General features: G+C 39.7%; 1 protein-coding gene across 7 annotated transcripts in view; it reads right to left on the bottom strand.

Annotated features, from left to right (window-relative positions):
- The window catches only part of ATXN7L1 (ataxin 7 like 1), a 119,444-nt gene that overhangs the window by 41,201 nt on the left and 51,243 nt on the right, over nt 1-27,000 (bottom strand). For 2 of the 7 annotated variants that reach the window (XM_075081383.1, XM_075081388.1), the window contains exons 1-2: nt 826-869; nt 398-487 (exon numbers count right to left, since the gene is read on the bottom strand). The exons of 3 other annotated variants lie outside the window; for them this stretch is intronic. The gene's annotated coding sequence lies outside the window, so the exon portion shown is untranslated. Of the gene's footprint in view, nt 1-37; nt 228-397; nt 488-825; nt 1,091-27,000 lie in introns of those variants that run through there. 2 more of the 7 variants (XM_075081384.1, XM_075081385.1) reach the window with 2 other exon arrangements.

Raw genomic sequence — 27,000 nt, 5'->3', positions numbered from 1 at the left:
GCCCTTCACTGTGCAAAATTGAGCAATGTATACTTACATATTCAGTAAATAGTAAGTGAAACCTGCCACCTTGTACCGATCCCAGTTCAAAGTTTGCAAATGTACTTGGCATTAATTCTAATAAAACTAAAACAGGAAAAAACCACACATGCCCGAAAAGCAACAGCCAGCAGCCAGAAAACTGAACAACTAGACTGCTTGCAGAAATGTGTCATCCTGCAGTAACTGGCAGCTGGTTCATAACAAGAGTTCATAAACACCTTGTAAGCACTTTCATTTTGCAGCCACAGTCTGAAAAAAACCTAACAAAACCGTACATGAGGTTAAGCAAAAATAAACTTGGATTTGATGCTAGCAAACTACAGCATAACATTGCAAGACCGAAGGATAACTTTACCAGTTTTTTTGACAAAACACTATTCCAAGTCCGGCTGAAAAAGTTTGGAAACAATATCCGCAAACCGTTCCACCCTTCTTGCACTGCGCACTGGAAAGGAAACAGCACAGTCGGTTTCATTTTGATACTTCTTGTAAACTGACAAAGGAAATAAACTGCCAGCTCAAACCCCCAGACCGATCCGCTGCGTAAAATGCAGCTCAACAATCGCAAGCTTCATTCCAGGTCAAATGACATAATTGGGAAATTATCAAGTGCTAAAATAACGCCTGTTCTGCTGGTGTTTATTTACAATAAACACAAGCTTCGCTTTCTGACATAAACCCACGAAAATGGTTCTCCATTTCACAAAGTCTACAAGTGAGTAGGATCAGCAAAATTATGCAAAACATCCTGCTAGAAGAAGAAATGTAAACTGAGCCACTTACAGAGAGGAGCAGGCTGCCAACTTAATCTGATTCTACGACGACTGTAAACATGTACTTTTGGAATGTGAAACGATTCACATTGCCACAGATGCCGTCAGAGAAACACAGCAACGTGATTAGGTATTCTGCACACGGTAAAAAAATCAGGCAGATGACCTGCTGCAGCAAATACCAGATCAGCGCTCTCACACACCAACTGTTTTGACTACAGGCACTTGTTAAGCACCAAGTTTCAGGTCCTACCAGTTGGACACCAGAACTGATCGTGTGCCAAGAACAACAAGCGCTGAAAACGGCTGCGGGTTCCCCCCCCCCTTTTTTTTTTTTATAATTGTTGATACAACTCAAGTAGCTGCAGAAATGAACCAAAGTGCAAAATTAAAAGCAGAAAAAAAACAGACGTATATTTAGAGGAAGACACTGCATTTTTTTCTTTCTCGATTCAGGAAAGAAGGAGGGTGTTTGTGTTTAACACAGTAGGACGAACTGCTGTTTACCTAAAAAATCTTCTATTTATGGGATAGCTTGTCATTTGCCAGGGTAATTATAAGAGACAGGAGGAATAACCTCTAGAATATCACTAAATTACTCTTAAGTGGCCAAATCTCTTAAAAATGGCCAAATTCCATAAAAAGCCACACACTCAGCATTTCCCAGAACTCCTCCATTCCTCTTCCTTAGAAAGAATAAAAAAAAAAAAAAAAGGGGAGGGTCAAAAGGAACTCCAGTGTGGCAAAAAAATTGTTCAGATAGTGCCATTAATTACACTAAATGTAAAATGAAGCTGCTGGGTACTTGTCTGCTTCTTTAACAAGGATTCTGAGATCTAAAGATGAAGCTCCAAGGTACCACTGACGTATCAGAGAGACAGGAAAACAATGCAGGAGTGAATACCTTGCCCTGGTGATAATGTCAGTCTTCACATCACTGAGCTGGAAGACATATATCTAACTCTGGTGTCAAGGCCTGCTTCTTCAGCTATAAAAGGGGATATTAATGATTTACAGTGTTAACTTGATTAAAAAGAAAGAGTTGGAGATTTAAGTAGGAACGCATCACTTCTTGTAATGACTTGATTCTGCACATGTAATCAATATTTGCCACCTGACACACTGCAACTGCAGAAAAAAATTACAATTTTCTGCTATAAGCCGTACATGTTTCTTAGCTCAGCAAGGCCAAAAATCCCACTTCCCCTCCCCCTAAAAAAAGAGAAACAACATAGCAAAGTGAACCCCAGGTATGCACTTTTTTGAGTGACGCTCTACCAAAGAAAAGCCAGGAGGGCTTATGCAAAGAAATTTCCCCTTCTGCTGGAGGAGATGCTCCGGTAGTCCAATGTGAAACTAGGGAGACTTCCTGAAGCGCCTGGCAGTGTTTGAGGTAAATACCATCTCACACCTTGTGGCCGGTGCTTATACCACAAGGGCAGCCCTCACAATCCCTCTGCACTGGTATCTTATTACCTGCTGACCAGGGGTAATGGCATTTCCACCATTTTTGTTCTCCAAGCAAGGAAATGCATTATCAGCCTTAACCTTAGGGCGGGCATGTCAGGTGAAATGCTAAAATACTTCTAGCAATCGAGCAACAGTACTTTCCTTCAAGCAAAGGTAAGCACGGCCAACAAATCAGAATTTTGTGGGTAATTTTATATGTGGAGAGGAATCTTTTATTTGGCTGTAAGAAAAAAGTACCTTTACATTTCACACTGAAATATAACAGGAGGAACAGCACTCTAGTTCACTAAATATGCAAATTTAAAAGCAACTCACCCACTAATTCCTCCAAACATCCAACTTAAATAATTTTACTCCAGACACACTGTTGCAAATAGAGGAAAATTTAGCATTGCCATCCTCTCATGCTTCATATTGTGTAACAGACCCGTGTCCTCAGGCCTCAGGCAGACCTTTCACATTCAAGGTCATCTGACAATATGTATTTTTATTTATTTACTTATACTTACCAGGTAAAATATTTCACTGTATCTCTATTTCCATCTTTAATTACATTTACAAAACAATAACAGAAAAAATTAATTCATGCAATTTATTGTTTTAGGAACTCATAGGATGTTCCCCCTCATCTATCATAAAACTATTAACAGAAAACTAATACTTCTTTAATGCTTTACTTAGTCCAAACAGATGTAATGGCATTTCTTTTTACAGATAAGAAAAGATAAGCCATAGAAGAGCGAGATGGGACTACTGAGGTGGTTTGGCACAAAACAATGCTGTACTATGGCTCTGAGAAAACAAGCTATCGTTTTTAGGAGACTTATGTTCTTTATTTCTTTTTGTGCATAATATCATGTCAGATTTTATTCAATATCAAGATAACACATTGCCAGCTCATTTTATCATTCCTTAGAAGAAACTTGTACAAAACCAGTAACTTTACTGAAATTAGCCCAGAATAGTAGCTTTGCAGGACTCATATATAATCTATTGTTTAAACCTTCTGGCTTTTTCAGCTCTGTTATTTGGGATCCAAAACCAGCATCTGGTGAAACAATGTATTTCTTAACAAGCTGTTTTATAAGCAGAGAGATAATGAAAACTGTTTCTTCTAAAAACCCAAGGGTTTGATCCCTAAATTTGCTCCATCTCTGTTACCCTGAGCTTCTCCGCCTCCCAGCGCCCTCACCGTTTTATCCCGTATCCACAGTACTTTGCTTCCCCCCCTCCAAAAGAGACAGGATAAGCTCCATCTGGTCTGTGGGTACACATGTGACAACTGTGAGTACAAGCATGCTACTGCCACATGAAATACTGTTCTCTGGGGGCACATTAATTAAGGTGTCTCTTCACAGTTGCTGATTTTCACAAGATTGCTGAAAATTCATATTTTTGAAGCAAAATTGGCAAAGAGTTAAAAAGTCTTAGACAAATTTGGTGTAATCACATAAGCCTTATAGCTATTATTATTATCATTACTATAAGAATTATCAGCTTTCAGGAAACTCAAAAATTATATATGAAATTTTTTACTTGCTTCTCTGAGTTTGCTACTCCTCATGGATATTCCCAGGCATCAAATTAACCCACTTGGAATTTTCTGACATCTTTTTAAAATCCAGGTAACCAAACAGATCTGCCCAAACGAGGACACTGTTATGTTCTGAAAACTGAATGAGCTTACATTTAAGTTTCAATTCACTTTATCAAACCCTGCTACAAAAGCAGTGCAGGTGCCCGTGAAGAATATTTCCTCATTCCAGATGTTTTGGGTCACTCATCTTTCAGGCACATTATTTGCCATAGATAATAAAATCCATATTTAGAATGCTGCAGCAATACACACAAGTGCTAACGCTCCAATATACAGCCTCCCAAGTGAATGTGCAAAATAATTCCTGAAGAGGTCACTTGTTCATGTTTCCCTCACTACATACAACAGCCCTTACAAACAAGAAACCAAACTCTCAACCTTACACAGGACAAAACTGAACAGACAATGCTGAAAGACATACCCAAATACCAAAGTGGGTTTGTAGGGCATTTTTTATCTGTTCTTCTCCCCTAAAAATCTCTTTAGTTCTATACTTACTTGCAACTTAAGATCTGAAAAGACAGTTTCTACTTTAACTTGCATCATTTTTGACTTCTAACTGCAAACTAAAGAAACTCAGACCTAACCGCACATGAATGAAATAGATGCAAATCAACCTCTGAGTGTCCAAGTAACAACTACTTCATATTTTGGCTCTGAATGCACCTTTTAATCATTCTTCACTGCAACCAACTTCATGTATTACAAATTACTTGTTTTGAATAAACTGTATACCTATTCATAATACTAACTGCTTTCCCCTCGTTGCCCTGAATGGGAGAGTGTTGTATGTCTACAATTTTAAATATCTGTTCTACCTATATAAAAGATTTCTTTCAGATGGGCCTTTACTCAGTTTTTTTCAAGCTATTATATAGTCAATAACAAATCGAGACTTCAGAATTTGTTGAAGCACGGCCAGTGTTTCAGATGCTGTGTGAAGAAAGGTATTTCCCAAGGCCACACACCAGTTAGAGTGCAGATCTGAATCTAAGGCATTCCAAGTTTATGTACCCACTCATGTTGCCTGTCGTGTATCAATGTGGCAGGAATAGCACAGGGGAAGGAGACGGGTGACTTTCATTACAGCTACCTACCAAGATGCATGAACTCCACAAAGTGGCACAGCTGTGACAGTCCAGCTCTGCAATTCAGCTTTCCCCTCTACCACTTCCAATGCCTTGAATAACCTATCATCCAGTGCAGGTGGTTCCAACTTTCTATGCATCTTCTCAGAAGCATACACAGACTATATTTTAGGAAAAAATAAATGTGTAGATGCTCACCAGCTGACGATACAGGATGTTTTCCCTATGAGGCACTCCAATTACTTTTTATAATTACTTACATAAGCTCTTTGGGGAGAAAGAAAAAAACCCACTTCTCATTAAAACAAGCCATAGCTCAACTCAGAACAATTCCTGTGAGTTTTAACATGGACAGTAAGCAAACAAGCCAAGATCATTAGAATTCCAACTTGCAAGCATGTCCACATGAATGCACCAGTTTTACCTGAAGACATTTAACAATGAGATATGCAACAGGAGGTCTCTGAGATCATGCACGCAATAAACATCTTTCCAAAGTATCAAACATTTGACATGCATCAGTCTTTTTTGATTTCAACCACCTGAGTAAATCGAAGCATAGATAAAACATATTATGATTATTTCCTACCAGGGCTTATCTGGCTTTTTATAGTGCTAGAACCTGGCTTCATCCATGCTTGGTGGAACATGTCACTTCAGGTGGGAAGAACGAATAGTACAGCTGTTTGTCAAGAGACGAGAGTAGTCTTTGGTCAGCCAAGAAATTATTATAGGGTGAGTAAGCTTGGAAGCTAACAGGAAGAAGAGAAAACAATTTTAAGACAAGGATTTCAAAGTGGGTTATTTATAGAGTCAACACTCAATTATCCATGGTCAGATTATCTGTCCCAGAGATGCAGAAATAAATCAGCTCCAGCTGGGTTCATTAGCCTAGGTGCAGCTTGGTGAAAATGTTCCTATACTTCTAGGGATGGTGTGGGTCCAGAAGTCTATGCAACAACTTACTTTACAGTGTAAGACTGAAGTCCTTTTTTTATCTAAAGTGAGGCTTTTTTGTTGTCTCTGTATGGCATTGCCAAAGGCAAGAGCATTGGGGAAAATGGCAAGGACTCCAGATGAAGACACCACCTTGCAGTGTTACTCCCATGTTCTGGGCCCCAAGAAGCTTTATTAACTCAGGCAGAGCATCAAGCCCGAGCTGGCTGTGTACATTCCTGCCATGCTGCGTCAGGGCTGCATCCTCTGCCTGGACACCAGGGAGCTGGAGAGCTCGGTGCAGACAAGCACAAGAGACTTGTGACAACGCAGGAGCCAGGTACCAGCCAGCATGGCAAACACTAACAAACCCAAATACAGCTGGGATGGCCTCCATGCAGAGGGACTGAGCTGTGAGATCACTTGAGATTATGACTTACAGTTAAGTCATTTAAACCAGATATTCTAAATAAGGGAAAACTTTAAAGACAAACGCTTTTCTAACTGTAAGAAAAACACAGCAAGAGACAATACCGATCCAGTTTGAAGCTGTTTCCCTGGCCACAATGCCAAAAGTGTAACTGACAGTGAAATAAAAAGGCAGACAGTAAAGGAAATGGAAGAAAATCCAACATTATATTTCCTACCTGCCAGTTGCTTCCTCTGAATCAGACTATCTGTGTTCATGCTGAAGGGCTGAAACCTTTCTCCATCTGCCAGGAGATAGCGAACTCCAGAAGAGACTTTATGCTCTTTAGACTCTTCTGGAAGTTGTCCCTCCTCATCAAATTGATGCTGCTACAGTTGAAAGAAATCCTACTGTTTAGAGATAACAAGAGATACTTCTAAATTGAAGGAGTTTGAGATTCAGTTTATTTTCCTCCAGCAATGGGAGTCACTTGACCAAAGAGGCAGGGAAAGGACAACAAGCAGGATACTGGCATGAAAAATCTCAGCTATAATCAGCTGACTCCAGCTTGATTACAGAGGAGGAACTAAACTCTCTATTTGGCAAATGGATCACAGAGCAAGTCTTTTCCAAAGGTTTTTGCCGAGTCTGCCAACTGGTAGCTAGACAGTACAGAAGATTTAACCAGCAATGGCTAACAAGTGAACCAAAAGTAACCACGACTGAGCTATCACCCCTGGAATTTGCCTACTGATTCTAAATACTGAGAGAAAAAAGGTTTATTTACACTGAAGTGCACAATGTGTAGCAGAAAACTGCTCAAGTAATTTCAAATAATAGCAGGAAACAGAGGGTCACAGGGCATAGGACAAAGTAGAGGAAGAGGGTTACCTATCTCACTTGAACATCATTGTAACACTTGCAGAAATCGGCAGGTCCTAAATCTACAACCTTATTACCCCTCCTTTCCTTCTCCCTAGTCCCAAATGCTTTGACCTTCCAGGTTGCTTAAGGTCTGAAAAACAAGTAATTCAAGAAAAACAATAGTTCAAAAACCACAATTCACTATGATAGCTATTACTTATCAGAGAACTCTAGCAGTTTTAGTTATTATTTCTCCTCACATTTCAGATCCCTAAATGCGTACTACCTAAGAGGTGATAACAGTGGAAATTACAAAAGGTTTATTATCTTTCTTTGCTGTTTTACCTTAGGACACTAAGTTTACTCTCAGTGTTAGGGGCAAACATATTTTGGAAGGTGTAACATTCAGCAAACAAAAGTGGAAAATATATCTTCTGCTGTACAGTATTTGCAGGTCTTGTGTATGGTATTTATCTCAGAATACATACTAATGAGGACAGCAGCAAAAGCACGGGAAGGGAAGGGGCTCAATTACTGCAAAAAAACAACTGCGCGCAAAAGACTGTTAAACTTTCAAAAATTCATATCAACAGGAGGTTTAAAAGTTTTCACCTCTTATTCGCTGTAACAAGATTAGGTCAACACTTCCCTCCTTCCCCGCTAAGCCCCATCAAACTGGGAAAGACCATAAATGCAAAACCACCACACAACCTCACTGCCCTGCTGAAAGTCTCAACTGCTGTAACATTTGAGGAAAGACACCCAAGGTATTTCCCCTTCCTGGGGGCTACTGCCACAGCAAATTTCAGCCCATAACTTCCAGGTAAATTGGCTGCGTATCTGTCAAGCACATACAAGTGAACCACACTTACATAAACTTTCTGCTCCATCACTGCTCTCCCCACCCCAAGATATCAATTCTAGCCAGGAACTTGATTAGCAACAGACTGTGAAACACTTTCAGAGAACTTCAGAGGTGACACTTACAAAAGGACAGTGAAATTTTACAGCCTGAAGGCCTCAGAGTAAAGTGTGGCACCTGGCATGAGGCCTTGTGTGTTACGGCTGCAGTCATACCGGGGGTCAAACAGAGATGCAATTTCTTTTTCTGCTCTTCCTCCCTTTTAGAAGGTTCATCTGGCTCACCTTTGGCTTCAACCTGGTATTAATACACGGTTGCATTACAGTGTAGGAATAGAGACCGGGCACCTTATAAAAGATAACCTTGAGCCTTTCAGCAGCTGCTTCCTGGAATAGGCTGCTCTCACCCTGCAAGTACAGCGCCTATTGCTGCTTCCAGATGTAGCCTCATAGAGTCAGTACATTGAAATAGGCTTGCTGAACCCACTTTCACAAGCAATCTTGATTCATCCAGCATCAGGGACCTCTCTCTTTTTAATAATTTTATGCCAATTTACATGTCAGAAATCTTACATGCTTTTCCCCCCACCTCCTTTTGGTTAACTGAAGAAATAATAAATACTGGAGTAATATGGACTACTTTTGTATTTCTTGTCTTCCTCTTCATAATTACCTGTTAAAATCTGTTACATAGTGAGTTTAAAACAAATTATTCTATGCTGGTTTTGTATTTTAATTAAATATAAAGCAATACTGATCAGATACCTCAGGATATTTCTAGCTTTACAGAAATCAGAGCTCATTTAACAGCCACAGTATTTCAGAGTTAGACAGATACCACCTCCATCAGATGACACTGGTTTCAGGTAAACAAGTATGTTTTCTTTTTTTCCCCTGAAAACTCTGAACATTTTCTAGAGTCACTTAGATTTCATAGTTATAACAATTTTTTTAAAAAATGCAATGGAAATAGAGAACTTAAAGTTTTTCTCCTAAGTTCATTAGTACAAATAGAGGGAGGCTGCAGTCCATGCACACAGCAAGTAATTCAACTGTAATTCATGACACAGCACAGCAGAGGTTAAATGGAAATGCCGACATTAAACCTGATACTATATAGCCCTTAAAGCTTGCAGGTAATCCCTCTCTTTCCAAGAACTCCACACTGAGAGAAAACAGATATATTTAGAGAATAATTCAGTATCATGACAGTATTCACCTCCTTTTAATTTAAGCTTACACATCTAGAACCATATCAAATCTTCCAAAAGCAAATGCTCAGCAATTGCTTGTTCTTTATTCAAAAAGCTCTATGGAATATATATAAAGGAGTCCATAAAAAAGTTGACAGCTACTAATTCAAGAGTCAGCAGTTTCTCATTATAGTGGCACATTGTGTTTAAACTGCTTTGGTACCACTGTCATGTTATTAATCAAATAAAAAAAACCCTACCCCTATGAATTACATATTTCTAAAACACTACCTATTGCCAATGTAATCAGACACAGTTTGTGGTATTTTTTTTTTATTACACCATCACACGTGAAATATACGTGGTATATAACGTGGTATAAACATATAACATACAAATACATACTATGCATAAAGGAGAAACCACAGTAACTTATCTGCATATATGGGTCTAGCTAAGTTTCTAGTTACCTGCCTCTGCTTTTCTTTAACCTTTCCAAAGCAGCTGCAAATGGACCTTAGTGTCTGGTCACAAGTTAAAAATCTTTGCAGCAATTTGTGCAAATAAAAGTCACAGACTATATTAGGTTCCAGGACTGTAAGCAACACGAGCTATCGTATTTGCAAAAGAGCATGCTGATATAGTTGAGGGGGAAAAAAAAAAAACCACAGTACAGATAAGCAAGGGTCAAAGTTCTGGTTACGCTTGCAGTTTCAGTACTGGCACTTCCTGATCTGAGTCTAAAATACTCTCAATTAAATCTATTTTGTCCTTCTGCACTAAAGTAGTGAACTACTATTCCCCACCCCCTTCATATATCCACTGCTCTGCTCACTTAATTATAAACCATTAGGCCAGTTTTAAAAGGTCTTCAGTCCACAGGAGGCACTGCAGAATTAAGTCACCCAGGCCAGAGCTATGCTTAGTCTTAAGGGCTGCACCAAGCTCAGCCCAGGAAAAACCTCCCATAACGGGACGGGAGCTGTAAAGGTACACTTGCACCCTTCAACGTCTCAGCACGTTTGGAGACCGTAAGAGTTGCTGACAACCCTTACACACATGCCACCTCCCTCTGCATTACACTGGTATCTAGAACAGTGGATGTCTCTCTCCAGCAACAGTTGTGTCGTATAGCCTTGTAGGGCTCCTGCAACAGGGTGCTCCCCCCGCTCGCTCGTCCTTGGTGGCAACAAACCAACCCAGGGCCTTTCGTGACCCAGGCTCACTTCGGACCCCGCTGCAGAACCCCCGCCAGCGGCACCTTCCCCGGGCGCGCTGACAGGATGCCCTGCGGAGACCCGCAGCCCACCCCCGGCGGAGGCACCGGCTGCCCCGCCCGCTGCGGGTTGCCGGGAGAGCCCGGAGAGGGCCGGGAGAGCCCGGAGAGGGCCGGGAGCTCCCCCTCCCGGGCCCGCCGGCAGCGCCGAGCAGCGCTCGGTAAACAAGAGCCGTATTTACTGACGGCTGCTCCCGGGGGCATTAGTCTGTGGATATTTTTGGTTTTTTTAAAACTCTCCGTACTCACCACAACGAGCAGGAAAAGCCCAAACAGCAAAAAGCTAACGCTAAAATTTTCATCGTGAAAACCCTGTTTCATTTATCATGCAATTCTTCTCCTGTCAAACTCCTAATTTAGTTCAGGACGGCTTACAGATAGCAAGCCCTTCAGCCAAGGAGCCAGCAGTACCTCAGCTTCAGGCACCTCCAGAGAGGTCACACGCTCCGTCACCTCTCCCAGGCCCTAGCACTTGCTAAACTCACGGAATAATGCATGGTAACCGGGAATTAAAAATTAAGCTTCTCAGGATCTGATTATCTTTGATTTTTCCACAGCAGTGTCCAAGCAGACCCAGAATTAAGATCCTGTTATAGTCTGCTGCTGGATAAACATGAAGTTCTTTATCACCTATTTTTCTTCTTACAAGTACTCTGTACTCACAGGTACACCGATATCAGAGCCACAGTGTCACCACCTGAAATAAACTGCTACATCAACAAGCTGAGCTTTGCTCCGGCACAGCTCTGCGTGTTAAAGTGTCCCCAGCCGAACCCTCAGCCAGCTGACCGCTGCTGGAAGCAGTGGGTTCCCCCTCAACTGGAAATACTTCATTCGGCATAACTGGTGCGATTTGGAATGGAAACATGTTTAAAACTTACCTGATGCCGTTACAAATAATTTGTTTCAACTATATTTAAAAGAGCAGGCTCTCAGCTCTCCCCTCATACATGCAACTCCTCTTGCAGCCAAGTAGTTCTTGGCTTGTCCACGAAAACCAGCCAAAACCATCAATTTGCGGCAGACCAGCATGTGACCCCAGTTTAAATGCAAATTTATTCTCACAGCTGTGTCCAACATGAAACACATCGACAAATGCAAGCTCACATCATAATGTACTTATAAATGCCTTAGGATTAAATTCTATATATTTCCACACGTGCACGGAGCACTGTTCCCCAGGAAATACGTTCTCTGGAGTGCTGTGTTCCCCGGCCACGCACCCTCCCCAACGCTGCAGGGATCCCAGTGGGACAGCAGCAGGAATGGCCCCGATTTATTCAAGTTTCTTTCTGAATCACAGAATCATCTGCCTGAGGCCTCAGAAGAAGAGAGAAAGCAGACGGGGAGTGTGAAAACACGGAACCAGCACTCTCAAAGATTAGTCACGGTAAGTAAGCTCCTCAGCAAGTGCCACAGGTCCTTCTTGCAGCAGTTTCAATAGAAAACAGAACTGGATTGAAGACATCCTTACCCACTGGACCCAAACTGGAGCCCAGAAGTTTAGCCAACTGATCTTTGAAGGTGCATAACCTATTGGTTTGTGGGTTTTTTTAAATTTAATTTGAACATGGGTCTTGAAGTAAAAAATAAAACAGATTATATGTTTGGGGCATGAGCCTACTTAAGCAAAATAATCCTCAGTGCTTCTGGATTTCTGTGTAGGAAAGCATTCACTGCAGGTATACGTGCCTCACAGAAGAGGCAATCACTGAACCCAAGGAATAATGAAACAAAATAAAATATGGGAGGAGAAATAAGTGGAAAAGAAAAAAGTAACATATAAGTAATATCAACATGTAAATAAATAATAAGACAAATAGTTAAGTAAAAAGTTGAAAACTGACTGGAAAAAAATCCAGCAAAATTACATGCTTATAAAAAGCTCCAGCAAAGCTGAGAAATTGAAGTCTGAAAGAAACTATGGGTCGTGTTGCATACATCAATCATTTTATGGCTAGGATGTTAGATGCTGCCAACACCTATTGGCATGTCTCAGGTTCATGCCTGTGGAGCCGCTGTCAAAGCACACTGTAACACATAATCCTGGGATCCATGGGACTGCCAGGCTGCTGCAAAGTGAGTGGTGATCGCTGCCTCATGTGAGTGTGTGATAAAGGTCATACCACAGCTCTTGAATGGCCATTAAGTCATTGTGTGGTTATGACTGTTTAAAATATAACACAGGGTAATGTTAAGGAAGGGTTGACATCCATGTAGAAACAAAACAATGCACCAGAATTTGAGGGGGGGCGGATCCATAGTAACCATTCAAACAACCTAGCATAATTAAATTCAAAATTATGCTTTCTTTATCTGACAATAAAAATCCATCTTCTGAAGAGTGAGGCTAATGTTAGCTTTTGTTTAAGATACAATCCGGGTGTTGTCAGTTTTCTGTATCTTAATATTAGGTGTCTCAAGGATCCATCGATAGATTGCCTGAACCAAATGTTTCAGGAAGTGATAACCAATGTTTTCATTTTTCAATCTAAAAAGGGGAGTTTATCAACAATATCAGATACTTATCTAAATATAAAAGCACTTCTACAGTTAAGATGAAGATCACAGACATTTACCTTATAGATTAACTTCTTGTAAATGGCTTTCTTTATACAGCATACTAACAGAGACAGTTTGTGCTAAGGACAGACAAGTTCTGTACTCAATCATACAGAGAAAATATTGCACAGTAGATAATTACTTTCTAACTCTAAAATCGTACCACACAAGTTCTAGGTACTGTGTAAAAATCTGTAGAAAGGTTGAGAACAGGCAAGCCAATAGTTAAGAGATCCAATTCACTGTTGGTAATATGGAGGAAAAAACATGTTTTTTGTAAAGGATCACTCTGCTCATCTCACAGGCTTTAATTAAGCGGCTAAGAAGTAAGGAGCAGCTCAGAGCAATTCTGTTGTAACTTGCTTTTTTCAGGCTATAAATGTGGCTCTGGTAATAGTAGTACTACATAAAAACATTAAGGAGACTGCCTATTTACCAATGCCTGGATATAGACATTAACTTGCCTGATGTCAGCATAAAGTTGGGACATGAGGGTGTTTTTAAGACTATCTTGAAAAGAAATAATCCGATCTCTGTAGTTAGTTTTGGGCTGATGGAGCTGGGTTTGTCCCTGTTGAACACTCTGGCCCGATATGCCAGCAGCACTTTACAGCAACTTTCTTGTACTGTGCATCAGAAGAATATTCCCATAGAATTTTCAATAGGACGCCCCAAATTTAAATATTAAATGCTTTCCTGATGGACACTGGCACTAGCAAACAGCTTGCCTGGCAACATTTCTTAGTACCCATTACACAGAGACTGCAATGCGTTCTGGGACTAAAACTTCAAAATGGAGAAACAAGAGTGCAATCTGTTGGGAGTATACATGTTTCTTGCTAAAGCTGTGCAGGCCTAAAATAGTGCCAAAATTAATTTTGTTTCCTCATACTGCTAGGTAGGTCAACATGCAGGGTTTTTTTTTTCCCCACCTAGAAGCAAGACTATGGCTTCACCAATTCACACCAGAGAAGTCTTCAGGCAAAATTAACCCAACAGAGAAACAAAACACCAGCCTGTATATTTGAGTGGCAGCTGTATGAGGTGTTTTGGGGTTTTCTGTAATTGTATATTAATCTCACTCTGAGCCCCAAATCAGGTTTCTTATGTTTTAGTGCCATGGATATTTCAGCACCAAAGAACAGAAGGAGGATATTAGAGAAGTGCAAGTCAGAGCACTTCGGAAAGCCAAAATTGTACTGATTTTGCCTGCAGAGACTATTTCAGAAGAATCCCTAGAACTGTATCTGATTGTTTCTGCAGACGGCTGGTAAAAACTGCCAACAGGTATTTTATCTAAACTGTATTTAGCAGAAGACAGGAAAGGGGACCCAAATTTCTATGAATTCCAAGTATCATGACTCAGCAACTCCAACAGATCAAGCATCTGATCCATTTTCAGAAACACACTCTATGAACCTGTGTTTGTAGCCTATAAAACACTCTTGATACTCTTAAAGCATCATAGACCTTCAAAACCAAATCAAACAACTGTTGTACTGAGGAAAAGTACAAAGCCCTGACTATTAAGTGGTGCTTGCCAGACACTCAGTTGTGCTTACATTACCCTACAGATCAGACTGATGCCTTAGCAGTCCCGCATTTTCAAAGCAGCTCCTCCAGAAAGGCCATGGCATTGTGGCTTCTTGTTTAACCTCTTGGAAATGAGGGGCCAGAAAGGTGATGAAGACAGGTTTAACTGAGGAGTGCCTCAGTCCTGCACAGCTCACTCGTAAATCCATAAATTAGACTATTATTTTTGGGAAGTCCTAGGAGGCCTGAGATATATTCATACCTTGAGATACTTCCTTTTCTTCTGCTTGAACTACCCATGTACCTGACATTTGTCTATTTCAGGCAAGGAACAGCCACTCCAGTCCCTTTCACTTAATTGCAGTCAGTCCTTGCATGATGTTTGCCCCATCCTTCCCCATACGGAGACATATAACACAGTTCTCTCCCTTTTCATTCTTCGTCCAGGCCAAGAAGCTGTTGCCCATTTAGACGTCAATATGCATATAAGCACAGGGCTTCTCATTCTTGGTCATGATCCCTAGGTGCTCCTCAGAGACAAGTTCCTCTTTTTTTTTAATAAGAATTGTAACAACAAAATTAAGAACAAAATTTTTTTTCAGTTTTGAGTTGAACAGTTTTCTTGATGTAAAACTTCTAACCTAAATTCTCTAATCAAGTTGAAGTACCAAGAAGTGATCTCTCTGTCTTTCCAAAACAGAGCTACAGTTAATATTGTAAAATCACATAAAAACCAGTGCTTGTTCTCAATTGCTTATAAATTATGATATCAAAGTCTTGGGCACCTCACCAGTGCCACGGAGTTCAGCAGTACCACTACAGGTGCAGCATCGTGCTTACGTGCTTCTAGGATAACTGATGAAACTAACCCAACAAGGAATGAACATTCCTCCTCCAGCACTTAAACCTGCAATTCCTCAAGCAAGCTCATGGAGACAACAGATCCTTCAGTACTTCTCTTGTACAACTTTTTCCACTGCTCTAGGGCTCTGAAGGCTTTTGAATATTTTTAAAGAATATTTACATGTTAAATGATATACAAAGAGCTAATGAATGCATACGTAATATATGCAAAAATAGTTATTTCTTATAGGAGCAATGCTGCTGTACGTTGTAGTGGTTTCCTAAGTTTATTCCTTCTGTCCTCACACACATGTCGCTTCCTTAAGGTGTTACACGGAAAAGGCCTCAGATATGTCCTTTAATGACTTAGAGCAAAAAAGAGCAAATTTGTTGCTTGATGTGTGCAATGCTGCATACATCTTTACAAGCACCCCAATGTTACATTTAAGCGTGAGATTCCACAATCCCAGGTACTAGCTGGTATCTCTCACTGACTTAATTCAACTAATAATAAAGGTTTATTTCAATTAGTTTCTTAGTCTCGCATTAGAATCAGTGATTTAGATTTAAATTACATTCACATAATTTTCATATCCTGTGGGTACGCACGTTTTGACAGTACTGCAAAAATGTACTGCAAGTTGCATAGAAGTTGATTGAAACCATCAAACCAGTATTTAATTGCTTGCTGACATGTACCTCAACACTGACTTACAAAAAATAGTCCAGAGTGGAGTTATCTGAACGTACATAAGTACACCCAGAAAACACATTTTAAAGTCATCTGCTTGCATAGAAGGAATACAGGTTTTACTACTACATTTTTAATTCCTGAATCAAATATCACAGCTTTTTTTCCATTATTTGCTCTGTGACTTCATGTACCACCTCAGACTTCCAGAACTTTTTTCCACAAAATGGGTATTATAACATTCTACTTTTTAGATTCAAATATATATTAAAAAAGTTTTAAATAAAAATTTCCTTACTTCTTTTGTTCTGATCCCCAGCCTTTGAAAAACTGCAACATCCGTACAGTCTCATTACATGCATTTGCCCAGATAATATATAATAAAAGCAATCCCTAAGTAAAATTCACAAAGTTTTTTCAAAAACTTGTATTCAATCTGTTACCTCTTCCCTCCTGAATTCATTCTGCAGAAGGCAACATTCTGGATATGCTGTCCAGCAGTCCTCACCATTTTCTCCCCATTAAATTCTCATTTTCTACAATTTACAACTTTTACTTTAATTCTGTTCAGTCAGAATACGTGGAGTTTTAGACTTGTCCTTCTAGGCTTTCTGTCTTTTGATAACATTAACAAGCTCACTCCACACATTAAAACTTACCCCCTCCTACATCCCCCTTTAGGGCTGTGAATTCCTGTTAGAGATGAGCATGCCTTTTCCGGGGAAAAAACCAGCATGCTGCCACCAATTCTTAGACATATCAACAGTCTGTAGATACCAACTACCAAAAAAAACCCCACCTCAAATCCGAACAAGCATAGCCCAGAAAAATACCACTTTAAGATTAATTCAAGCAGCAAATCTTTCATCTTCAAGGTCAGGTGTCCTTTTCAAAAGACATTTTAAGATTGTAGTCTAGATAAAACAGGCAGAGCTGATTTAATAATTAATTGCTGCTGCTGTTCCCTCTTATAAGTGCTACTCTGAACCACACGTTCTCCCTACTTTTAACTTGCACCATCTCTGGCATTCACCTGCTGCCCTGATGGGCAAGCTTAGCTTGCTAAACCAGCAGAAAACTAACCAAAGAAAGTGGGGAAAGGTGCAAACCCACAAATAGATCAAACTGAATATCTTTCTCCTTTTATTTGATGGCAAGCTGAACAGTGTCATTACAGGGCAAGATGAGCAGCAGAAGCGCTGCAGGTAAGGAAGATCCCAGGACTGGGCAGGAAGGGCGAGATGAGAAGAATGGCCTCTGCCCTCTCTGCAGCAGCATGCCCTAATTGAAAAGATCCATTCAGGTGCCCATTAGATGCTCAAGGAGCAACAGTCTGGCACAGTGATACCCAACAGAGCCATAAAAAGGGCACTGATGTCACCCAACAGAGAAAACATCCTGGAGAGGTGGTTACGTTTTAAAGCTGCTGAAGGTTTTGCTGCTGTTAAAACAGGTTCCTGTTTGTTTTACAAGGACTGCGGCTGTCACTCGGTGATCAGTCCTCGCTGGAAAAGAGCACTGCTGCACCTTGTGACCTACGGCTGCTCTTACCTCTCAGCCTCCAACCTGAATTGCCTTCTTCCAATCTATGAGCATTTACCACTGAGGCTCAACAGTTTATTCCCACAAAACATCACTGACCGCTGTCCCGTTTATAACAATGTTATTTTGGGAAACAATGGCAAGCGTTAACAGTTTGGCATCAGTCGCCTGATATTTGTACCACACTGGCTGGTCTTAGCTAACCTAGCTGCCTTCAGTTATGGCCTTCATATAGTAGAGAGGACAGGACAAATGTGGTAAGAATGAGTAACTAACCCTTCATACAGTAATATTTTGAGAAACCTGAACTCGATACAAAAGGAGAAAAACTCTTCATTCATTACCTCTGTGTATCACCAAGAAACAGTGTGCTTCATTTTCAAGGACAAAACACTAAAATAACTTAGACCTGCTGAGCCTACTGGACACTGCAGGCCTACTTTTACAAATCTAAGAAAAGGCTATTACAGAAGTAATACAGAGGCATAGGGAATTTGTTATAACGCTTCTATACTCGGTGTACCTTGCTAGACTTGGGATTTAACGCCATAAAAACATTAGTACCGTACTTGTGAGACTAATACATTTCATTACAAAAAAAATCTAATCCTGCCACTAAAAATTCTCTAGAACCTAAACTTTAAAATAAAGACATTCTGCATTTTTAATTTGCCCCAAAGTTTTCAAATAAAAGGTAAACTGGAAACAAAATGGTTGTACTGTTTATTTTCCCACCTAGTTAATTAAAACACTTTTTTTTTTTTTTTTTTAGTTAAAATGAGAATTAAAAAGAAATCTCACTATACTAAAACTAAGTTCTACATTAAAAAAAGCTTTCACTGTACTAAAATCAGTAAGTCAGCAGGGAATAAGTAAAACACAGGTTGCTCAACAAAAGAAAAACCAGTATGAAAGATAGCTTAACACTGTTAGGCACGAAGATGTAAATGTTCATTTGTACCACAGCAAAGTAGTTACTGCGTTTCTTGCAACACTATATGAATATTCCATATGTTAAGGAAAGAGAGATCACTAAAGCAACAGACATCAGGAAGCCTTTCAATGATGTAAGACTAGGTGGATTGCAATCAAAGTTAAAAAAGCAAACTGCTACAATATGAGAAGTTTTCTGTAAATGGCTAATCCACATTAATAAAAACACCACTAAACATCACTGCAGTTAATTTTTTACTTTAGATTAACATCGACTAAGACAAAACATATTTTAATAACGGTATGGTTTACATTTTAAAATTTAGTAATTTTTGCCGTCAGTACAATCTAATGTTTCTAGGAATGCAAGTTATTTTTATTAGGCAGCCAGCTGCAGACATTGCTGGAAGTCAACTATGTTAAGTTGCAGAAAAACTGGGAAAATTACCATTTGTATACTTTCAACAGCTTAGGGAACATGTGAATGGGAACTGTGTTTGAATGGCAAAAGTCAAAGGATTTTGAAACTAGATTAAAAGGAAATAAGTAGTGATTTATTTGCGATGTATCTTTTTATTCCACATAAAACTGCTTGTGCTTAGTGACCAAGATTTGGTCCATGCTTACAAGAAGGTACTACTGCAATGATGTATTATGAAATAATCTTTAAAAAATGAACTATGAGCAACTGCTTTACGGAAGTACTTTCATGCACACAGCGCTAGGGAAGGCAATAATGACTAATGGGGAGAGGCAATACTCGGCCAGCTGAGTCCCACAGCGTGGGGGAGGCACTGCATACCAAGGAATGCTTGCAGGGAAGGTAAAACAGATGCTTTTACATTGCAGTGAAAATATAAGGCAATAAAATAAATAACCTGCTCAGCCTTTCCCTCTTGTAGTAATTTTTTATATAATTAAAATAAGCTGCTAAATGTCAGTGTAATTATATAAAAATTCCCTTTGCTATCACTTGCAAAAGCTAATACTGAATGACTACCTTGCATATAGATGTCTATACTGTCTTCACCTAAAGACAGGTAACCCTAGGACTCCGTGTCCGTACCACATGATAACATGTGCGAAGCCCACATGATAAAATCTTAGTTTCTGTAATAACATTGATTCTCAAAATTTCAACAATCTTCCATTTTACAGATAAATCAACAGACAAAAGGTATTTTAAGCCACAGCACAGCTTCCTATGCAATACTCAGCATAGCTGTCATTCTTCAATTTAAACAAGTTATTAATTACTGCAGCTTCACCCAGCAACACTACTTATGCATATTTCTAGATGATCTAATTAAACTTCTTGTTCTTAGTAAAAAAACCCAGAGTTTAGTTTTTGCAAATAGGTATACTTTATTTTTTAAGGAACAAATATAGACAATGTTTCAAAATCTCCAGAAGTATCTTTAGGTGATCTGAATCAGACACTTAATACATCCACTGCTGTCTTTAAGGGCGTAGAAAGCAGCATCAGCTAACATTATGTTGACCACACTTTGTTCTTGGAGCACACGAGGCATGGCACTAGCTCAGCACTGGGGCCACTCAACTTTATCAAATCTTAGAAAACTCACACAGAAACTCGTGGCAGAAACTCTGCAGGCTCAGAGCCCCCAAACCATTTCTCCTAAACGAGACCAGTACACGTCTTACTAACCAATGGGATCTCAAAGAAGCCAGCTATACCTGCGTAACATAACATGCCTGTGCTGTATCTGTGGTCTTCCTTCAACTTGGAGGGTTAAATTATTTAAGAACAAACCGACCTCCCCCAAAGTAGCTGTTAAATGCAACATTTTAAAAAACAATTGGGACTGATCTGTGTGGTTCAGCTGAAGCTGAGCTTTAAAGTGAAACATATCAGAAAAATGAGAATGGCAAAGCTAAACCAGTACAATCAGCTTAAGTCAATACTGATGCTGTCTCATCCAGTGAAAACGTCTTATGTGATTGCACTAAGAAAAAGAATTAGTTTAAGGGGGAAGAAGCAAAAAAAAAAAAGAACCAGGGCCAGGCAGGGTGAGATAGAGCCTTTAAAAGCCCAGCACAATTTGCAACACAAACACTGAGGAGCAAGTGGCTTCCTCTTTGAATGAAGGAAGGGTCTGACCCCTTCCTGTGTCACAATGCCCCGCGCTTACTTTACATGTTTTCTACTAGCAGTAAACCAAACATAATTTCTATCAGTTTCACAGACACGTGTGTACCAAGAAAGATACCATATTGATATTACATCCAGTTTTAGAGAAGACAGAGGATGCATTTGAATGAGCACCTTCAGATCTTTGCTGTCTGGACTGCCAAGTAAGATTGCCTGTGACGAAACAGATTATAACTTTTACTTTATAAATTAACATTAAGTTTTTTAAGCAGATGCTGTACAGCCACATAAGAACACAGAATGACTCCTCTAAAATTTACAAGAAAAACACAGGAAGACCATAAAGAAAACGCTAGCTTGGCATGCAATGTAACTCCAAAGGTACGCTTTACAAAGCTGAGTTAAGCCACGCTTTATGCATTCATTTCCTTCACTGACACAAAGTGCCCAGGTCAGACCTTCAGTTAGCTCACTCTTACACAGACACACACACGTTTCAGATGATTATGATTATGTTAATTGAAACTAAGAAGGCTGTAATACATTCTCAAGAAGATTTTCTCATAAAAGAGTTTTCAAAAAATGAAAGTCATAGTGGACCCCTCAGAATCCTGTTTGGGTAGATCTGAGTGGAGTACAGTTCGTACTCTCCAAAGCTGAAGAAATGAAGGCTGCGAAGTAAAGGTGCGACATGATGCAGCAGCAGAGATGACAGTTTTGTTAGATCATAAACACGTAAAAACATCACCTGCTTTACCTGCTTAACAGCTAATATTACGCAACTCTGCAGAATGTCAGCTGGCATACGTATATTCTCTTGCTATTAATCAGAACTTTCCAATAGCTATTCTAACTTTCCTTAAGCATTAAAGAAAATAATAACATTGGGTTTTCTTTTTTGTGTTGTATGTATGGTTTTTTTGGGGGGAGGGGTGTGTGTGTGTGTTTATAATCAATCTGACCTTACAATAAAAGTCACAAGACACAAGGCAATTCTACTAAAATGACATTAGACTAAGATAGTTTAAAAACTGAAAATCTTTCTGCATTATAAAATGGAACTATGGAGCAAAAACTCCATGAATAACTCATGCTTATAACAAAGTCTTGCATCAACCTAGCTGATTTTTTTTTAAGTGTTCAGTGAAATATATTTGTTTCTGTAGCTCTCTTTTGAAACCATGACACTTGAAGCTCTATGTATCATTTATTTGAACTTTGTTTCACCTCAGTGATACTATCTAGCTAGAATTGTCACATCCATACCTGTGACTTAAAAAACAAAACCAAACCCACGTTGTCTGCTTAAACTGCGCTTCTGGTGCAAATGCTGGCAACAACTTCATATAACTGCATCACATGATAAGCAACTGGAAATAAAACTGTCCTAGCACAGGGGCTACTGAGTAACTTGAAGCCCTCTCTGCAGATGAAAGCAAAGCAGAAGAGAGGTAAGCCAACTTCACCAGGTTTCACTGACGCAGATCTCAGAAATGCAAGGGAGGAAGGCACTCCACCTTTTCCCGACTGCATTTCCAAAATCTACCTTTATATTTTAACTTTTCACCACACAGAGCCTGAACAGGCCACTCACAGGCTCAAGATGACTGAGCATCCTCAAATTAGGGCAGAAGCAACAATTCAGCTTTGTTCCCTTAACTGTTCCCTACAACTGTTTGCTGTGAGTGCTAAGAGAGAATCACAGTGAGAAAGCAGGAAAGCACGTGGATAAAACTGGCACAAAGTGTCGGGGAGGAACAACCTCAGAGCGTGTACAGGCAGGATCTTCACTTGACCCATGATAACTGTAATATAAAATCTTTTCAACTCTCTGTTTCCAAGAGCTCCAGAATTGGGGAATGACTAAAAAGGTATCGTAGTGATCTCAAAACTACTGATGTCTGTGAGACATGGTAGTCCAGTATTTGTGCTTTTGTTTCTCTAGTTTATGAAAATAAACTAGAGTAAAAGCTGTGAACATAATATGGACTAGATATGAAAATATCCTGACCTGTCTCTCTTCCTAGTTCCCTTAAAACACCCCAAAACCCTGCTAAGCATGTTCCTTGGTGCAGCATTGCTTTTGACCTTTCATGCTTGCCCCTTTCAAATGCAAAGGCAGGCTAATTTCATCTGATTTATTTCCAGCCTACTAGATAAGGCTTATGGAGCAGTAGGGATCTGGGCTGTTGAAAAGAGGAAACCCCAAAATATTCCAGTTCTTCCCAAGCCTGACAAACAGATACTAGATGAAGTTTCCACAACTCCCAGGACTCCAAGCTACGAAATGTGACCTGTGGCACCGGGGTTGCATATAATATCCTTGTGCATGCCCTTCTTCTGCTCTTGGGGGAAAATATAAGGGATTGTTTTTTTGATTCGGGTCCCGTCCATGTGTCTGCCCCCCGCTTTACCTCTTTGCAAGAAAAAAATGCCTGACCTTCACAGGGCAAATGTTTCAGCGCAGCTGGGGTATTATCATGCCACGTGTTAGGGTGTATTTAACTCGGTGCACGTATAGCCCATAGCTCTCTACAGCCACCAAAATGACTGGACATGAGCTGTGCAGCGATGAGACAGACGAATCATAAGGGAATGCTCAGGCTTTGTCAACCAACCCACTGCTGGTAACTGCTGTCTGAGCATCCTGATTGTCCACAAAATTATTTTATATTGAGGACACATCAGTAGTTATCACCGATCCAACGAACACAGGAGCCAATATTATTATGGCTTTTTCCCCCCCCACATACCAATTTACAATTCTCTGACAATTCTGTGACTGGCTTTATTTCTCTTTTATGACCAGCTACTTTGGCTTGGTTCAGAGAGTGGATTTGGTTTTAAAATTCTGACTGTTAAAATACTAAATATTTATAAATATTTTTAAAATTAAAAAACCATTTAAGTGCTAAGTGTCTAAACAAGAGAGAGGTGGCGAACCCCAGTTAGATGACTACTTCCTCAATTAAGGTACTCGCCTTTCTGTAATCGATCTGAACCCAAATCTTCCCCTTTGCAGAAGACGACTCTGACTATGACGACAAAGCATTGTGAAGGGTGTTGAGGGGGTTTGCTCTCCTTCCCTCCTGCTGGAATTATTTCAACCTTTTATAAACATATTTTCTTGAACCACAGATTGGGTCCCAAGTGAGTATCTTACTTCTCAAAGTTAGGGATTACCTCTCTTACTTTGATCAACAGCTATTTAATTATTTTATGCAAAATGAAAACATCAATAGGAGAGAAGAAATCAGTCTGGACTTGAACTTGTGTCTTCCAGTAGCAGAAGCACCCAACCCCTCAGCCTTCAGGTAATTCTGAGCCTCTCTCAATCCTTTCCATTCCTTTTCCATATAAACACACACAACTGGAGAAGCAGGCAAAGCCTTGCAAGCAGCATTGTTCCACCACTCCCTGGCAGATGAGATACCCCAGTTCCCATCAGCATTTCTTTACGGAAAGGAGAACACAGTCCATGTGAGTGATTACAAACACCCATTGACACCAAGTAGCCTGCTTAAGGTGCTCTTGATTCAACTTCCCTTGGATTAGGGAAGAAAAGTATAAATAGGATGTCCCACATTGCACATTAACTGTTCTAACCTCTACACGAGTGGCTAAAAGATCAGAAATAATTTTGCAGACCTAGACTTTCATTTCCTCTGTTTTTTTCTTCAGTCTCCTAAAAGAAAGATTTTTACCTCAGGCCAAGCGCAACACTTCACCTCTAAGGGCACGAAATTTATTTCGGTAAGAAAATGAGAGAAAAATTATAGTCAAGCCATTTCTTTAACATGAACAACATGTGTGTTCTCTTCTTCAGCGAGATATATAAAAACAAATCCCAATTTTTTCAAATGCATCTACCCAGGAAGTAGCAATACACCGCTCCCTAGAAGTTATTGTAGCATTACAGCTACAATTGCATTCAGGGTACAATGGATTGATTAGCCAATATATATGTATACATTCAGAAATGCACATGCACACATAGACTCATATGCATAAAACTCTGCTTCTTTTCTAGTCCTGACAAAAATGACCTTCATATTCAGAAGCTCTGAAGGACTTGAAGATCCCGTCTCCAGATGAAGCAGTGGCAAAGGAGGCTGCAAAGTGACTTGACAGAGCTGGACCATCTGTATTCATCCAGGAGCTCCCCAGAAGCCATGGATGCAGTTACTGAGCTACTAGCAAGCAAGCAAAGCCTCTCACTGAAAGCTGCCTTGTACCTGAAGATCAGAAAGCACTATCGACATCTGGGGCAGTGCAAAGAAATAGAGAGTAGCAAGTCTGAAACGTATCCAAGCCAGAGGGTTAGAAGCTGTAAGAAAGAACCAAGTTAGTGTACATATGGATAAGTATGGTGTATTGGGGAAAAGTCAGCATAATTTTGTGAAAGACTGTTATGAGTCACAGATGTCCTGGAAGGCAAAAAGGGACATGTGGACAAGGGAAATCCAATTGACACAGTCTACTTATATTTCCAAGTGAAACGAAGCCATGTATTCACATTTCTTAAAGGAAAGATAACTGCTGTGAGACAGGAAGGAGGGTTCTAACCCCCACCTGAAGGCTAAGAGACTACTTACAAGGCAAGCAAAAGAGGGTAAAAATGTTCCTCAAAGAAAGAATTTCAGCAGTGGCATTCAGCAAGAGCATGCATTAGGGCCAGAACTATTCAACATAGTCAGAAATGATCCAAAGAAGAAGGTGATTAGTGAGAGAACAAGATATTTGGTATATAATTACTCAGAGTACTAAAGATGAAAATCAGCAGATTGCAGAAAGACCTAACATTACTGAACGGTATAATAAAATAGTAAATGAAATTCAATGTAGAGAAACGTAAAGTGACAGACATGGAAGAAGAAAACGATCTTAACTATGTACAAAATGATGGTCTCTGATTTATTATTACACAGTAAGGAGACACTGGTCTTATAACAGTTCTACGAAATTATCATCTCAATGATGTGTAGCGGTCACAAAGGCAAACCAAATGTTAAGCAAGGAATATAGCACATTATACCACTCATTCCCCCCTTTCAAAAATGATTTATGAGTGGGGCAAGATACAAAAACACATAGCGAAGACATGGAGAGTCTACAGACTGACAATTAGACAGATTTGGACCTGTCAAACTGGATGAGTGATGACAGAGGAGGGTTATGATGCACATTTATTATGAAGGTGGACAGGAAACGATTGTTTGTCACTGGTTCAAAAACAAACCAAAAAAGGAGGTATTTCTTCACACAGTGTACAGCTAAGTTTTGAGAATCCTTTCTACAGGACCCCATAGCTCTCAAGTTTCCATTAAGTTAAAAAAAAACACTGGGTCAACAAAACTGTTTAGCAGCACAATGACAAACACCGGACTTTTCTTTTCAAGGTTCAACTTCTTGGTGCACTGTTTCTAGACCCATCGTACTAAACATGCGGTTCCGCACCGTGGTCTTCTCCACAGCCTTAACTGTCGGGTCCTGACTACACCTTTCCTGCCCATGCAAAATTGCTGAAAAGCTTTATTGCCCATTTCAGCATTCCTACTAAAAGTACTTGGCATTAGGCAGTAACAAAAAAGATTTATTTAAACCGCAAACTAATCCTTTGTTGTCCTAGCCAAATTCAAAAGCATTATTTTTACTCCTATCTTAGAGTTTTCATCTACCTAGAGTCACAGAATGAGAAACACTTGTCTTCAGACTCATTTGGACACGCACAATACTACCGCAAGTTTGAGAAAGCTTAAAGTACACATGAGGATGCACAGGTCTCCATAGTTCAAGCAATCCAGTGACCATCAAACACACACTGAAGCAATCTGAAACACCTATAATCAATGTAGGCCTTTTCAGTATTGTTGGCAAATTACTGGTCCATGTTTCAGCTTGCACAGATGTACTCCTGCTTCAATATTTTAAGGTAAAAGCAGCACCAAAAATGAGGCTCCTCCCTGCCTATCCTTCTAAGAAACTGTATTTAGAAAATGAAACAATTTTACAATCACTGATCTCAAACCTGAAACTTAAAATTTAAATATCCTAACAATTTTAAAATTTAAAACCCTAAAATTTAAAATTCTCTAGCTACACAATGAGTAAAGCACAACATTGATGATCTACTCATGAAAAGAATACCTTATCAAACACAGGGATTAAATTGAAAGCAGGCACTCAAATAATGATACATTAATGCTTGCCTTAAACACATTTCTCATATGCAATGCTTGATATTTTATGTAAGTATGGTATTAGTTATACTTCA

Source organism: Phalacrocorax aristotelis, chromosome 1 (genome assembly GCF_949628215.1).
Source record: "Phalacrocorax aristotelis chromosome 1, bGulAri2.1, whole genome shotgun sequence".
Taxonomy (NCBI): domain Eukaryota; kingdom Metazoa; phylum Chordata; class Aves; order Suliformes; family Phalacrocoracidae; genus Phalacrocorax; species Phalacrocorax aristotelis.
This window is presented reverse-complemented; position numbering and strand designations above follow the sequence as displayed.